Below are 18,294 nucleotides of genomic sequence, written 5' to 3'. Positions count from 1 at the left end.
ATATATATATATATATATATATATATATATATATATATATATATATATATATATATATATATATGTATATATATTATATATATATATGTTCAGGTTAGTTAAAACAGTATTTGCCTAGCCAAAGCTGGAGAATACGTATACGTATATACATATTACACGAGAATTTCATTAAATCTTATGCCATGCCTGGACTTGTCGAGAATAACTTTGACGAGTGCATTCGATTTGGATCTACTGAGGAAACATGCATACCAGTACCAGTAGAGTAGGTGGAAACTCCTGATTCTTCAGGTTAATGTAGAATATCTCTACAGTGTATATCTAGCCGATGACACAAATTTCCCACAAATTTCTGCAGAAAGTCTTCAGAAATCAGAACTTGTTCCTTGGTATTTTTCAAATCATTTTTCACTAGGGTATCGCGCCAATTGGGCGGTGGCTTCTATATTCGTCTGTTTTCAACTATAACTCAGTCAATTTTGAAATAATTTACTTGAAATGTTGTACACGGGTAGATACTATACCTATCTCACCACATTCCAAAAGTTGTGTAAATTGGTTTTAATTTGACTGAGTTATAATGGAAAACAGACGAATATAGAAGCCACCGCCGAAGTAGCGCGATTCCCTATTTGTCTATAGTATTTCTATTTACGATTCCCTAAAAAATGTTAATATTTTTTTCAGATGTTTCTTCAGTGGTTATCTCAAGAATTCCTTTAGGATTTTTTTGTTATTTTGTTTGCAGAATTTCCTTTAGAAATTGATACCTCTAGTGATTCTTGTATACTACCACTTTCATAAATTGTGTTAGAAATTCTTCTAAAAAAAAATCTCCAGAAGTTTCTCTTGGAGTTCTTCCACAGACAAACAGAAGTAACTTATGAAGGAAATTCATAAAATTTTTTTGACCGGCGTCATTTTCATGAGCACTACTATTACTACACTACACACTACTACACAAATTACCGGTGCCAAGCCCTTTTGAAGAGTGTTACGTCTGTTTGTCTGAGGATTCATCCAGAACATCCTCCATGCAACCCTTAAAATTTTATTGAAGATTTTTTTTTGGAAAAAAAATCCCCCCTTTTTTTCTGCAACTTATTCTGAGATTTCTGCAGACATTTTTTAAGACATTTATCGGAAATTCATCTTCTACCTTCTTCAAGAGTTGCTTCAGATGTTTCTCATGATTTTTTACTAGAAAGGTATCCTAAAGAGGCTTTTTTTAGGTATTCTGCCAGACATTCATTCAAGAAATCCTTCGGAATAGCTTCAAAAATTGCTTCAGGTTTTTTTTTTGCCTATAATTTTTTAAAGAATTGCTTCTAGGAATCTTCAAATGTATCATCAGATGTTTTAAGAGACTCCCTCAGACGGGATTGTAACATAAGGCTGAATTTCAAAAGGCTGAATGCACAAAAGGCTGTATACGAATGGCTGAAATCAAGAAAGTGTAACATAAGGCTGAAATTACAAAAAGGCTGAAAATTGAAAAGGTTGAAAATTTGAAAATGCATATATAAGTTAAAGCACGTTTTCCTTTTCTTGGAGTCACGGCCGAACTGAGATCGAGCCTACTTCTCAGCTTTGGATACTCAATTCCAAAGGGAGTCAAAACAATTTCCATAAACGAAAAGTTCTTGGACCGAACGCAAATCGAATGCGTAGCCCTCAACATGGACCCTAATTTCGAAACTGAGCTTATAGTGAAAAGGCTAATGGTGCATACCAACGACCACAAAAAGGAACTGATAATATTCATATCGTTTATTTATCCTTCTTTAAACATGAGCTATTCTTTTGAGTCATATTGTTTTGGAGATGGTTGTTATTACGGCTACTAAAACAATATCATCAAATATTTTTCCTTCTTTGAAATGTATGCTATTCTTCAGAAAAATACTGTATTAGTATTAGTCGTAAAACTTTCCGATTCAGAACATAGTAACCAAAGCATGTTCCCACGAAATGGATCAGCTTGGCCAACCATGATCTAGGAACGGTAGGACGGTCAATCGTCAAGCTCAAGCAAAAGCAATACGCGTGCCACGGCTAGGTAATCGACCAACAAGCAAATTTTCAAAAAGGTCGTAAAATCAATGAATATGTGTAATTATTTCCAATTGGCGTGATCTGTTTGTCTGAGTTGTTTGTGTTTAAGTTAGCCTTTAGGCTGGAGCGTTTGAAAACTAGTCGAATCACTTTTTCAGCCTTATATTATTTCATCTTTTCGATGCATTCAGCCTTCTGTAATTTCAGCCTTTCGTGTTTCAGCCTTTTGTTAGTTCAGCCTTTTGTAATACAGCCTTTTGTACGTAACCCCCTCAGACAACTCTCTAGAGATTTCTGTAGAAATTTCTTCTGTTTTTTTTTTAAGAATTCTTATAGTAATCTTTGTACTATTTTCGGGAGAACTTCAAAAGAAAAAATCCCTGGAGAAATTTCTGAAGCAATTCCTGCATGAATCTATGTACAATTGGCTTCTTTAGCGTTGTTGAGATAATTCCATATTCTGAATCTGCATGCCAAACTGAGCCGAAATCTAAATTTTTATGAATTTTGGTGCCCGGGAACGTGTTTAAAAATCAATTTGAAGTTTGTATGGGAGCGATTTGTCGAATCACCCCTCGTCGCATTTTGTACTGGGTAGAGCTGTCAAACAGTTACCCAGCTGTCAAAAGGTGTTTTTGGAAAATCTCTTTGTAATTGATTTTAGGTACCAAAATAACGTTCTAAAAATCTGCAAAAAATCATAGTGGCTCAGGAAAAGGTGCGCTTTCGTATAAAATCAAAAAATCGATTGATTTTTCTTAATTTAAAAACCCAATTCCCAGGAGATTTTTTCTGATGGAACTCCAAGCATAATTCCTAAAAAAAATCATTATAGGATTTTTGAAGCAATCCCTGATGGAATTTCTCAAGAAATTATTGGAAAAACACCAGAAACAATTTTCGAATGCATCACTGCAGGTTTTTGGAGAAAATTTTGGAGATTTTTCTGAAAAACTTTATGGAAGAACTTTAAAGCCATCCCTTGCTGATATTCCTGCAGAAACCCCTAATACTCTGATGAAGCCTCTGGAGATATTTTTTTAAGGAATCCATGAAGAAATTTCAGCAAGCAATCAAACCAGGAATTTCTAAAAAAAAATAATCCCTCAAGGAACTTCAGAAGAATCCCTGCCGAAATCTCATGATGTTCCTTTGAATGAGCATCTACAGGGATATTTGAGGAAACCCCAGGAATATTCTTGGAGGAATCCCTGAAGGAGTTTCAGAAGAACTTCCTGTGTGAAGAATTAGCATTAAGGCGAAACTGGAAGCATTTCCTCACTTTTCGGTTTTTGATTTTTTATTAAATAACGAAGCAATATTTTCAAAATCGGTTTTCGTTCACATGTACAGTATGGATCAAGGTATCTGATTTTTTTGTAGTGGAAAAAGTTTTCCGTTTTGCAGAAACAACTTTTGAACAAAATTTCACTAAAAAATGGTTTCTGCAAAAATGGAAAACATTTTCCACCACAAAAAAAATCAAAAGATACCTTGATCCATACTCTATATGTGTACGGAAACCGATTTTGAAAATATTGCTTCGTTATTTAATAAAAAATCAAAAACCGAAAAATGAGAAAATGCTTCAAGTTTCGCCTTAATTTAAAATTCAAGAAAAAAAACCAATGAAGTTCCTGGAGAAATTCCTGCATGAATTCCTCGGAAAATTATTGGTTGCATTTCTAGAAAAATGCTTTTCAAAGATTTTGAAGGAACATTCCTAAAGAAATCCTCAAATAAAGCTCTTTATGGATTTTCTGAAAGTATTCCTGGAGCAATCAGTGAACGTTTTTCTGAAAGAGTTCCTGTAAGACCACCCGGAAAAACGCCCAGATAAGCTTATGTTAAGTTCTCTAAAAAATCTTGAGTTGTTTCTAAAGGAATTACTGCACATATTGCTAGGAAAGTTATCTCAATAAATTTCTTAAAGAATCTGTGGAGGAATTTCTAGGGAAATTCATCGAGGAATATCTCGAGTAAATCCTTAAGAAATCTCTGTATGAACTCCTACAGACATGTCTGGAGGAATTCTTGTCTGAATCGCAGGAAAATGATGCAAAACTTTCTGGAGAAGTCCTCGCTAGCTTTTCTGGATACATCCATGGAAAAAAAATACTGGACACATTCCTGGAATTTTGATGGAATCCCTAGAAAAATTCCTGATCAAATCTCTGGTGGACTTCGTACCGACATACCTGTACAAGTTTCTGAAGAAATCTCTGGGACAATTCATGAAACAATTCTTTAAAAAAAATGAAGCAATTTATGTAGTATATTAAGAAAAAAAATCCTGGAAAAAATTCCTAAGGATTTTCTAAAGGAATCTCTAGAAAAACTTCTGAAGTAGAGTCACGATGGGTATTATCGGCAGGTTTGTTCTCTTTGTCATGAAAAGTTTTTATCGGCCAAATTTCCTGAAACTTGGTGGTGGTAGCTTGGTTGGAAAGGATTTGAGGCCAATTCTGAGTTTAAAAGCTTTCAAAAAAAAAACATGACGAAGAGAACAAATCTGCCATAAATACACAATTTCCCCTATTTCTAACGGTTTCAGAAGGAATCCATGGAAATCTACCTAAAAGAGTTCTTGGTGGAAATTTTTGGAGAAATTCTTAGAACTATCTGAACGAAGCCTTGAAGTAATTTCTTAAAGAATCTCTAGAAGACCTTCTGAATAAAACGCTGGATGAGCCTTAGTCGATTATAAGACCAAATTCCTAGAGTTATTTTTGAAGAAATCCATAGAGCAATTTTGGAAGGAATCCATAGAATATTTCTTAAAGGAATTCTTGGACAAATTTAATAAGGAATCTCAAAATAAAATTTTTGATCGAATTTCCAAAGAAATATCTAATATGTAGAAACCATGGAAAAATTTCTGATGGAATCTTTGGATGAATTTCTGATGGAGTACAAGGAAGATTTTCTAAAGAAATCCATGAAAAAATTCTGGATGTATTCTAAACTTTTTAATCTCAAGAAATCGTTGAATTCTTGAATAATTTCCTATTTTGTACGGATTTCTGATAGAATCTATGGAGGAATTTCTGAGGAAAGTTCACATGATGGCAAGCAAGTGTTAGATTGATACCCAGCCGGACATTCCAGCCAGAAGCAGTCCCAGAGGCTCATGGCGACGCAGCTTCAACAACGAAATAAATTTGACCTGGTAATAGGTCAAGGCGATGCCTGGTAATCGCTCAGAATGGAGATCTTCCTAGCATGGGCGTAGCCAGAGGGGGGCAGGGAGCCCCCCCCCCCCCCCTTGCCCAGCAGATTTTTTTTTAATTTGATGAGTTAGCTTAAAATAATCAATAATTCAGAGTTCCATGCAGAAAAAATATCCCAAAAAATCAACTATTCTAATAATTAAGGTTTTTATTCACAATTAGGGTAAAGCGCTAGACTTCGCCACCCAAACCTTTTTTACTCGAGAACCACAGACAATTTCGCCAAGTATTTCTTCAAGAGAACCACTTCAATCTTATCATAGAATTTTACTCAACCATTATGTGTCCGACAAACTTTTTGCTTTTTTCTACACCGTGTATTTTAAATGGGTGCCCTGTCGGCCACATTAGAGTTAATATCAAACTTAGCTTGGTTAAATGGCTACATTTTGTGATGTTCATACCTCGAGGAATTGTTTCCGGGATTCCTCCTGGGGTTTCTTCAGGAACTGCTACAGGGATTCCTCAAAGATATACTCCACGAGCTATACTTAGAATTTTCAAGATTTCTCCAAGGATTCCATCTACAATTTCTTCAGGAATTCTTCCTGGAATTTCTCAAGAGATTCCTCCACGTATTTCTTCAGAAATTACTCCAGAAACTCCTCCAGGAATTCTTCTAGAGATTTTTCCATGAGCATTTCTAGAGATTCCTCCGTTAATCCCTACAGGCATTTCTCTGGGATATCCTCCAGTGATTCCTCCAAGAATTTCCGCAGGGTATAACTAGGGAATTTCTTCTGTGATTCTTTCTGGAAGAACTGATTTAAAAAAATCCGCCAAATATTAGCAGAGGAACTCTTCTTAGGATTCCTTCAGAAAATTTCTCCTTGTATTTTTTTAAGGAACTATTTAAGGAATTAATTCAGTATTTCCATCAGGAACTGTTTTTGGATTCCATTAGGAATTCCTCTTAAAATTGCTTCCGGGATTCCTTCTGGAGTTTTTCCAGGAACTCTTGTAAGGATTTCTCTAGAATTTCTCCGAGAATTCCATCTGCGCTTACTTCAGGAATTATTCCTGGTATTACTCTACGAATTCCTTAAAAGATTCATCCACGAATTTCTTCAGGAATTCCTCTAGGAATTTTTCCAGAGATTCCTGTGGGTATTCCTGCAAGGATTTCTCCTAATGTTCCTCCAGAAATTTCAGGGATTTCATCTATAGATTCCTCCAGGGCCCATATAGCCGAGGCGGTAAACGCACGGGTATTCAGCATGACCATGCTGAGGGTGACGGGTTCAATTCCCGATCAGTCCAGGATCTTTTCGTAAAGGAAATTTCCTTGACTTCCTTGGGCATAGAGTATCCTCGTGCCTGCCACACGATATACACATGCAAAATGGTCATTGGCAGAGGAAGCTCTCAGTTAATAACTGTGGAAGTGCTCAAAGAACACTAAGCTGAGAAGCAGGCTTTGTCCCAGTGAGGACGTTACGCCAAGAAGAAGAAGAAGAAGAAGAAGATTCCTCCAGAAATTCCTCCAGGCACTCCACCAGAGATTTCTCCACCAATTGTTTCCGGGACTCTTCCAAAAATTTCACCAGGAATTCCTGCAGAAATTTATCCAGGAAATCTTCAAGTGAATTTTTGCAGAGACTCCTACAGGAATTTTTTCAATGATTTCATCAGGAATTACTTCAGGGAACCCTTCAAAAATTCCATCAAGAATTCTCCTGTAGAGCGGACCTGCTGTGATGGTTAGAACACTTGACCATCACGCCGAGGACCTGGGATAGAATCCCGCTCCCGACAAACTCACTCAATGTGAGTTCTTCCTTCGGAAGGGAAGTAAGGTGTGGGTCCCGAGATGAACCGAAGGAATTTCTCCAGGAAATCCTTAAAAATTTCTTCCAATATTTTCTCTAGGAATACGTTCTAGAATTATTTTTTTCAGGAATTCCTCCAAGAATTCCTCCAGGTTTTCCTCCAGGAACTTCTTCGGAGATTTCCAAGAATTTCTCCACGAAATTCTCCAAGGATTTACTAAAGGATTCCTACAGAAATTCCTTCCAGGATTTCTCCAGGAATTCCCCCAGAAATATCTCTAGGAATTCCTCCAGGAATTTCTCAGGGTTTTTTTTTTAGAAATTCATCCAGTAATTGTTGTAAGAATTGCTCCAAAGATTCCTCCAGGAATTCCATCAAGGATTCCTCGAACAATTCTTATTTCTTATTATTTCTTATTTATTTATTATTTCATCTGACAACATGGTCTTAATGAATAAAAAAAACTAACTTAATTTAATCTACGCATTCTATACAATCGGTGTTTAAATGTTTCAGTCGACATGTTAAAATCAAATACACGGTAAGCTAGATCAAAATCTCTGCAAATGGAATTCATTGGGTCATTTGCGCCGTAAACTGTGTTCCTAGATGCTACTTGGATCACTGATCTTGACCGCAGAACACGCTCAGGAGCATAGATACCAAAACGCTCTAACAAAACGCTGCAGTCGACTTCTCCTCGAATTATTTTCGCCCCGAATACAGCACGATTGATTTGACGACGGACATGTAGTGGCTCGATCCCTAGCAGAGCACAGCGATGCTCATAAGGTGGTAAATTATGCCTGTCCTGCCAAGGTAGACTCCTTAAAGCACACCTGACGAACTTTCGTTGAACAGCTTCAATTCTCGCAATCCACACAGCCTCATAAGGTGACCACACAATCGAAGCAAATTCTAAGATGGATCTGACAAGAGAACAGTACAGAGAGCGCAAACACAAAGGGTCGTCAAAATCTTTGGCAATTTTGAGAACAAATCCCAGCTGACGGTTGGCTTTGTCCACAATGGCAGAATAATGCAACTTAAATGTCAATTGGACATCCAACAACACTCCAAGATCTTTTACTTTTTTCACACGTTCAAGCTGTTGCCCATTAATCTTGTAATCGTACAAAATCGGCGATCTTCTTCGGTGGTACGAGATAATGCAGCATTTAGTGACGCTTAATATGAGGAAGTTCTGGTTACACCAACGTGCGAAGGAATCCACTAGGTCTTGTAATTCTCTGCAGTCTGCTTCGTTTCGTACAACAAGAAAAATCTTTAGATCATCGGCGTAAATCAGCAATCCTCCTTTGGCTAACAAAATAGTGACGTCATTGAAAAACAACGAAAATAGAAGCGGTCCTAAATTGCTCCCCTGCGGTACGCCGGAAGTAGGATTAAACGGAAATGATTCCGCAGCTCCCACTTTCACACAGAGATTTCGATTGGTGAGGTACGATTTGAGCCAAACACACATTCTCGCTGACACACCAAGTCGAAGGAGTTTGGCAAGTAGGATATCGTGGTTGACAGTATCAAAAGCAGCTTTGATATCGGTGTATACCGTATCAATTTGCGCTTGCCCACCGTTGTCCATTGCACAGATACAAGTAGATACGAAGTCGCACAGATTACTTTCAACCGAACGCTTTGGGTAGAATCCATGTTGAGCAGGACTAATATAGGAGCTACATGAAGCAAACATGACGTTGTTTACTATAATTTCCAAGCATTTGGAGCCTGCTGAAAGGGAGGTTATTCCGCGGTAATTGACTATGTCCGTTTTATCGCCCTTTTTGAACACAGGCAACATGTGAGATGTTTTCCAGACAGTTGGGAATTTTTGTTGCTGCAGCGATTGGTTGAAAATAGCTGCAAGCGGAGCTACTAGTAAAGCGCTGCATTTTTTAAACACACATGACGGAATACCATCCGGTCCGGGACGATAGGAAATCTTAAGCTTTTGGAGTGCAGCATTAACCAACGATTCGTTAACTTGGAAAACATCGAGATCCACTACATCACGTGGTATAGAACGCACGGCTACATCAGTTTCCTCCGCCGTCGGAATACGATTAGCAAATACGCTGGAGAAGTGTCGGGCAAAAAGTTTGCATTTTTCTTCCGCACTACTTGCTGAAATATCGTCCAGATGCATAACTGTAGGCAAACCATTCTCTTTTCGCTTCGAATTCACAAAATTCCAAAAATGTTTCGGGTTTCGGCGTAGATTATCCTGCTGTCTTCTCGCATAAAGTTTGTACAGGAAACGATTATACCCACGGTATATACGACTCGCCTCATCAAATTGCCGTTTAGAGTACACACATCTTTGCCGGCAATATTTTTGCAGAAGCTTGAAACGACGGCGCCGCAAAATACGAAGCCGCATATTGGACCATGCTGGCTTCCTAGGGGGTCTCTTCAGCGGTACAGTTTGAGCGATGCAGTAACGTAGGGTTTCATTGAATGAAGCAACAGCTCTATCCACATCATCACATTGGTATACTCCGGACCAATCAGCAAGCGAAAGCAATCGATCCAATGCATCGAAATCGCCTCTGTGGAAATCACGTTCGGAAAGGTCAACATCTTCATAGAACGATACGGGTGGAAGCAGTACTGCATCAAATTCAATTGCAGGGTGATAGCGATCAAGAGGAACAACGTGTTCAATCGCCATGGACGCAAATCCATTTGTCATATTCGATTCCGAGCTGAATACAAGGTCCAATATGCGATCGTCACAGTTACGAATCAGATTGCGTTGCCGCAATCCATGAAAAGCAACGTTGTCAAGAAGCATCTGGCTGGACGTGGATACCTGCGATGAAAGCGAATCGACGAATGCATAATGTCCGTTCGCTTTCCATACCAGATGACGTTGGTTGAAGTCACCAAATAAGATAATTGCTCCGGAATCATTCAGTGAACTGCAGATGTCAGACACGGCGTTTAGATGTGATTGCATGAATTCAGTGTTCTGGCTTTTATAGGGAGGAATGTACAAAACTCCCACAAAAATTTCAGTCGTCTGAACTGAAACTTTGACCCAGAGATGTTCAACATGCAGATCAGAAGAAATTTGCATAAGCGATGATCCAAACTTCTTATGTACAGCGATGAGGACACCACCACCACGACGACGAGAGTTGTTGACAGAACAGCGATCAACGCGAAACACCGTATAGTTATCGCCAAATAGTTGACGAGATTGAATGCGATCGTCCAACCAAGTCTCCGAAAAAACGTACGCGTCATAATCCAATTCGGACGTGGATAAGAAAACATTGTTAATTTTTGTCCTCAGCCCACGTACGTTCTGATAATAGATACGAAGGTTGGATGACGTGGTTGTAGAAACGCTGGAAGATGTTGGAGCTCCGTTTCTGTTGTTTGCTACCGGGCGTTGGAGGGTATTCCCTAGTGCCGGTTGGACCACAACTTCCGCACCAGAGGGGCCCCGACTACCCGGATCCATATTTGTGCTCTTCAATCCCTCGATGTCCAGCAGGGGGAGTATGAAGTGATCACGCGACCCATGCGGAGCGGACCACGGTAGAGATTGACCAGCAGACGTTGACACTGCCGAAAAAGGTATCGCACCCGCAGAGGAGAAAGTGGAGTTCCCAGAGGAGCCGGCTATAGCTGGCTGTGTATTGCCGGATGCAGCTCTCCACTTGTCATACAGCCGCGCGTCACTGAGCGCATCCTCTGGAACACAACTGCTAGTGCTACATCTGATGGAGTCTGTCAACGGTTTCGCGGATTCGAGATTTCTAAGGGATAGGACGACCGCTTCATCTGAACCAATCACAGGCCCGTAGTGATTGTTGGACGGCGACGACAGTGGCGCAACTATGGTTTTGAAGTGAGCTGGACAGATTGTAGTAGACGAGCTGTGGGGGTGGGATGGAGCATCAGGCAGAGCATGTTCGTCATTGAAACCCAATATGTACTTGCCTTGGCAAGCTATTTGGAAGACCCCGTCACAACCCTCAACTGCAGAACCGAGACGACTATGAAGATCGCTGGCAGCAGAAGGCGGGACTGAGCTGAGGGGATCAGGGGCTTCCAAATGGCTTTCTACGGTGCGTCTCGGTTGATGGTACGGCCCAGTCACTGGTTGATTGTTGACGATGGCAGATCGGTAAGACGTCAAACTGTCGAAAACAAACTGTCTCGGTTGAGGGAAAGCAACAGCAGCACAAGAAAGCGAAATACTAGGGGTTTCCATAGTGCTTCGTGAAATTGTGTGTCCCGATGAGGGATGATGAAGGCGGAATTTTGCGAGACTCCCATTGGTTGTGCAGGTTGGACTCAACAAGCTGTAGACGTGGGAGGAAGCATCAGGCAGAGCATGCTCGTCATTAAAATTGAAATTGTACTTGCCTTGGCAAGCGATCTGGAAGACCCCGTCGTTCCCAAAGGAAAACCTCCAGAAATTCCTCCAGGCATTCCTCCAGGATTTTATCCAGGAATTTCCCCAGGAACTCCTCCAGGAAATTCTCCAGGAATTATCCCAAGAATTTCTTCAGGAATTCCTCCGGCAATTTCTCTAGGAATTGATCCAAGAATTGCTCGGGAACATCCTTCACAAATCATGTCAGCAATTTCTTCAGGATTTTTTCCTGAATCTTCTAGGGATTTTTTCAGAAATTCTCCCAGGAAATTCTCTAGGAATACCCTCTGGAATTTTTCAGGGATTCCTCCAGGCATTTCTCCAGGGATGTCTCCTGAAATTCCTTCATGAATTGCTTCAGGGGTTTCTCCTCGAATTTCTTCGAAGATTCCTCCAGGGAATCCTTCAGAAGCTCATCAAAGGATTCTTCTAGCAAATCCTTTAAGGATTTCTTCAGAAATTCTTCCAGGAAAATCTCCAGGAATACCTTCAGGAATTTTTCAGGAGTTCCTCCAGCATTCCTCCAGGAATTCCTCTAGAGATTCCTCCAGAGATTTCTACACAAACTTCTTCAAGGATTCCCCCAGAGATTCCAACGGAAATTCCTTTGAGAATTTTTCCAGAAATTCCTACAGAAATACCGCTAGAAATTCCTCCAGGGTTTTATCAAGGGATTTTTCCAGAAATAGAAAAATAATAGAAATTTCCCAAAAATTCCTCTAGAGATTTCTCTAGAAATGTATCCAGTAATTCTTTCAAGAAATCCTCTGGAGATTCCTCAAGGAATTCCCCCAGTCATTCATCTAGGATTTTATCCAGGAATTTCTACACAATTTTTTTAAGGATTCCCCAGAGATTTCTCCAGAAATTCCTTTGAGGATTTTTCCAGAAATTCCTACAGAAATTTCTACGGAAATTCCGCTAGAGATTCCTCCAGGATTTTATCAAGGTTTTTTTTTTCAGAAAAAAAAATAATAGAAATTTCCCGAAAATTCCTCTAGAGATTTCTCTAGAAATGTATCCAGTAATTTTTTCAAGAATTCCTCTGGAGATTCCTCTAGGAATTTCATCATGGCTTCCTCCAGCAATTCCCACAGGAATACCGCAAGAAATCCCCCAGTCATTCATCCAGGATTTATCCAGAAATTTCTACACAATTTTTTTAAGGATTCTTCAATGGATTTTTTTTTTCAGGAATTCCTTCAAGGATTTCTCCCGGAATTCCTTTAGGAATTCCGCTAGAAATTCCTCCACGATTTTCTTAAGGGATTTTTTTTTTTTTCAGAAATATAAATCTCTCAGAATTCCTCTGCAGATTCCTCTAGAAATTCATCCAATATTTCTTTCAGGAATTCCTCTAGAGATTCCTCCAGCAATTCCCACAGGAACACCTCCAGGGATTTTAACAGGCATTCCTCCAGGATTTTATCTAGGAATTTCTCCAGAAACTTTTACAGGAATTCTTCCATGAAATACCCCTGGAGTTTCTTCAGGAATTCGTCTAGGAATTTCTCCAGAAATTGCTCCTCGACATCTTCCGGAAACTATGTTAGCAATTTCTCCAGGAATATCTTCAGGAAATCCTCTAGGGATTTCTTTATAGATTCTTCCAGGAAATTCTCCAGGAATACTTTCAGGAATTTATCAGGGATTCCTTCAGACATTCCTCCAGGAATTCCTCCAGAGATTCGCTTAGAAATTGCTCCAGGGATTTCTCCACGGTTTCTTCACAAATTTCTCCAGGGATATTCTCAGAGATTCCTTCAGGGAATCCGCAAGAAATTTATCCAAGGATATTTCCAGGAATTCCTCCTGGAATTTTTCAAGAGATTTATATCAGAAATTTCTCCAGCGATTTCTCCCAGAACTCCTCTGGAGATTTCTCTGGGAATTCCTCTAGGTTTTTTTCCAGGGATTGCTCCAAGAATTTATCCAATAAATTTCTCCAGGACTTCCTGCTGGGTCTTTCCAGGAATTACACCAGGAATTTGTTCAGAAGTTTCTCCAGGCATTCCTCCAGGATTCTCTTTAGAGATTTTCTCAGGAATTGCTTCAGGAAATCCTCCAGCACTTCCTTTGTAGATTTCCAAGGATTTCTTCTGAAATTTCTCCAAGATTTCCTCTAGGAATTCCTCAAGAGATTGATTTATTGATTTGTCTTTATTAAAAAAGACTTTCAACCCTTGGCTGGTTCGTCTCTAATTCCTCAAGAGATTTTTTCTGAATTTTTTTAGGGATTCCTCCCAGAACTCCTCCCGGAATTTCCCCAGAATTTCCTTCAAGGAATCCTCCAGAAATTTATCTAGGATTTCTTCTAGGTTTTCTTAATGAGATCTTTTCAGATATTTTTCTAGGTATTTCTCCCATTTATAAAGGAATTCCTCCAGGTAGACTTTCAGAAATTCTTCCAGGGATTCCTCCGGGAATTCCTCCAGGGATTCTATAGGGCTTCCTCCAGGCATTCTTCCAAGGATTGGTCCAGGAATTTCTCAAATGATTACTTTAGAAATACCTCTCAAGTTCTCTTCAAAAATTCGTTCGGGAGTTCCTTCGGAAATTTCAGAAATCCTTCAGTCATCTTTTCATGAATGTACTCACCGCTACCAGCACCACGTTGATTTATGTAGATCAGGCGAGCTTTTTTAAACGTATTGTACAAAATACAACAGCGTGACTGCTGTAGGGTTTAATAATGCTGTCAGAATATATCTATTGTTTTATATTCAATTTCATCGTATTGCGATTAGTTATAAAAGCTAGTAGGTACAAATCTGCTAAGGGTGTTTGCCCCCCCTGACTAAAAAGCTAGCTACGCCCTCTGTACCACCATGGGCACTCAAGGCTGAATGTAGGTAAGTAAACAAAATATTTCATTACGCAAAACCACTTTCCAAAGTGATAGTTTTATACAATAAAGTAGAAACTACTGTGCGATCAATTTCACACAGAACCATTTCAATAAAAATCGGTGCCCCTGGAGCCATTAGCGTGGACCGGGATAAACTGTTCCAAATCCCGTGGCACTTGACGCATTTTACGATCTGCCCCAAAACCCCCTTTCACTACCCTCCTGGGTGCCCGGCTTCCCGTATGAGCAGAATGGCAGATGGTCATGCTCTCGGTACGATTTTCATTGTTTTAATCCACTTCATTGGCAAACAATTACACGTCGTGAATAAATAATAATCTGATTGGGGCAAACGAGAAACATTAATTCGATCCGGGACCGGGATTATTGCATCTGCCTAATAGGTTTGTAATGATGGCGGCCGGCGCGGCGACGCGCGTGGTGCCATGCGTCCAGTTGGGGACCCAACTGCTTGGATGGAGTTTCGTTGATAGAAGATGAGTAAGTGTGGTGCCTCCCACAAATTTGGTAACCTCGGTTGGCCACATATGGGCGAACGGGCGAGAGGCTCTCGACGGAATTCTACTACATACAAGGGGCAACCATAAATATTTTATCACATGCAAATAATGCTTGGCAAGTTACTTGCTTGGACAGCAGTTCTCCTGACCGCACAAGGTACACAAACCGTCGTCGTCGTTGTCGCCGTCATCAGAGGAATCACCGCACTACAGTCAGTGTCATCTAACGTGTCCGGTGTTGCATGTAGGGGTTGTCAGCCGAATTAATTCTTCGAGCAACCGCTGCCGATTTGAACTCTTAGTTTGAAAAACTAAGAAATTAGAATAAATAAAATTAATTTCTGTTTATAGAGGAGTTTTTGATAGAACTCCTAAAAAAAATCTGAGAAAAAAACAACTAGAGAAACTTCTGAAGAAATTCTTAATGAGAAGTTTTTAAAGTATCTTACCAAGGAACATCTGGAATGAACTCTGAAGGAATTTGTACTGGAATTTCCAAAGATATTATTGCAGAAACTCATGACGAAATTTCTCAAGCTGCTCCTGAAAATAAAGCACCAAGAGCTCCTAAGACATAATACATCAAAAACTGGAGAAAATTCCAGTTCAGAAAAACTTCTGAAGTAATTCCTGTGTGAATTTTTGGAACCATTCGAGGAAGACATTGTGCATGAACTGCTGGAGTCATTTCTAAAGTAAACTCCCAAAATGCTTGGTAGAAGTTCTGAGCTTCTGAACATTCTCATTAAATCCTTCTATACCTTTATCCTAAAGTAACTTCTACAAAAAATCTGAAGAAACTTCTGGGAGATTTCCAGAGAGAAGTTCTGGAGGAATTCCTGGAGAACTGCTGGAGGAGCTTATATGGTGAAGCTTTCTTCTTATAATACGGAAAAGTGTGTGTGCCAATGGAATCCAAACACTAACACGCTCCATCGGATATAAATTCCGAAAACCTCTGTTCCAAAATTACAGGTACGCCATCTGTTTCCACTGCGGACGACGACGGGGGACATTTTCCCCCAGTTCTGGACGTTGACCATCCAGAATTTTGCCAGCACACACCTAGCACAATGGCGCCACTTGGGAGGCATCTGCTGTTCACCATCTTTCCTTAATTAAAGGATATTTGCTCCAACTTGATGCAGCAGCAGCACTTGGAACTTGGAACTTGGAACCCAAGTGGGGGATGCTGCTGTTTGCTGCTGCCCACACACCAACCACTCCGACTCTGTGCATGGACAAGAAACCTGGCACAGAGGGGACATTGCCAGTACATACCTAGCAGTGCAGCAGCAGCAGCTTAGGAAAACACAGCGTAATGTTTGTGTTGTTCCACTTTGTTCATGTTTCTGAAATTTACAAGAGCATTTTGATGGTGTGCAACTGGGCCAAGTGGTTGCTGCCGCCTCTTCCACAAGAGAAGATTTAGCAAATTTACTTAGGCTCACAAGCTAGGATGCTGGTGGTACATCAACTGGCATTATTGGTGGAACGTATATTCTTACCTTCGCAGGTGGTCAGCATATCTTAGGGTGGGACTGTTTAGTGGCAACATGTGAAACATTAGAAAAGGTCTAGAAAGATTCAATGAGTACTATGTACTTACTTACTTACTTTCAGTCCTGAGCACCCACGGTGGTGAAGAGGGCCGAATTGAAAGATCTCCATCCTGGGCGATTGCCCGCCATCGCTGCCAGCATCTATTAATGAAGACCTCCGTCCGTTGAGTGTTCTCCACTGATACACACCAAGTTTCACTGGTGTACCGCAGCACAGACTCCACGTTCGTGTTGAAAATTCGGTTTTTGGTGCATCGACTAATTTGGTTGTTTTTCATACATTTCTTAAACTCGCAATAGTAGCCTTCGCCTTTTAGATCCGTGCCGTAATTTGGCTCCCAAGATATTGGCAGCTTTCTGCATTCTCTACTGCTTTCCCAGCTACCGTTAAGCTGCAAGGCTTGACCGTGTTTACATCCAACGAAATGTTCTTGGTGACGATGAGACCTGACGTAGAGAAGCGATTGGCAAGATCATCGAGCTTGCCCTGCATATAAGAGCGCCGTTGAGCTAGGAGAGCTAGGTCATCAGCCAGTTCAAAGTCATCTAGGTGCTCCATGGTAATGGGCTGCCACAGTAACCCACGGTTTGGTTCACGATCAATCGCAGAACCTCGTCGATTACAATAGCGGTGATGGTATACATCCTTGCCTCGCTCCAGCAACGAAAACCAGATGGGATCGGGCAAGACACCGTTAAGCAGCGCTCTAGACGAAAATGCCTCGTACTGTGCTTTAATGAGGCTGACGACTTTCTCAGGACAACCCTGTGGCATTTTCGCGATTGAGCCGTCAAAAGCTTTTTCGTTATCAATGAACACCAGGTATAGAGACTCTTGGAATGTATTGATTTGCTCCAGAATAATACGGAGGGTGACAATATGGTGCACACAGAATTTTCCAGCACGGAATCCAGCTAACTGCCGTCGGAGAGTTGCGTCAATCTTCTCCTGTATCCGGTTAAGGATCACTTTGTAGAGGACTTTGAGAACGATGCACAGTAACATGATGCCCCGCCAATTATCGCATACAGTCAAGTCACCCTTTTTGAGAATCTTTACTAAAACGCCTTGCAACCAGTCCGCCGAAAACGTCGCGGTTTCCCTTATGTTGCAGAATAAGTGATGCAGCAGTTGTGCAGATACTACGGGTCAGCTTTGAGCATCTCAGCTGATATGCCACCTTGGGTCCTGTTCGATTTCATGTTATGGATGGTTGTTTCTGACTCATGCTGAGGCGGATCATGCTGAGGTGTTGACGGTGCGGCCGACACTTAGTTTCTGAAGTGCTCGAACCAGCGTTTTAACTGGTCAGCAGGGTTGGTCAATAATTTTCCAGGCGTGTCTTTCACGGGCATCGTAGCATTCATCTTATTCCCACTAAAGCTTTCTCGCCTTCGTCAGCTAGGGATCGCACCCACGCTCTTTTGTTCCGTCTACATGAATGTTTCACATCCGTCTCGAGAGCCTAATAGTGCTGACGGGATTCGGCCTTGGCTCCACGTGTTTTCGCTTGCTCTATCGCGGTTTGGCGTTCCATTGCTCCTCTATCTTCCTCGAGGTATCATCTGTGATCCACTGCTTTCTCCGGGTGCGTAGCTCACCCAAGTTAACCTCGCCGGTGGCGATGAAGGGGTTCTTGTTGGCGCTCCATTCAACGCAAATCCGCATTCCGGTTCTCTAGGTCCTCGACGAAGGGCCTCTTCACCGCAGCGTCTTCCAGTCGGGGTGTGAAGAACCGACGCCCGCTTTTCACCTCCTGTCTATGGATTCTGGTAAAATGCAGCCGGATCTCGACGATTAGGAGATGATGGTCGGTCGCAATGTCGGTGCTACGTTTCTTTTGCACATCAAGAAGGCTCCGTCTCCATTTCTGGATGATGTAGATGTGGTCGATTT

Source organism: Aedes albopictus, chromosome 3 (genome assembly GCF_035046485.1).
Source record: "Aedes albopictus strain Foshan chromosome 3, AalbF5, whole genome shotgun sequence".
Classification (NCBI taxonomy): domain Eukaryota; kingdom Metazoa; phylum Arthropoda; class Insecta; order Diptera; family Culicidae; genus Aedes; species Aedes albopictus.
The sequence above is the reverse complement of the archived record's forward strand: the minus strand, read 5'-3'. Positions refer to the sequence as shown.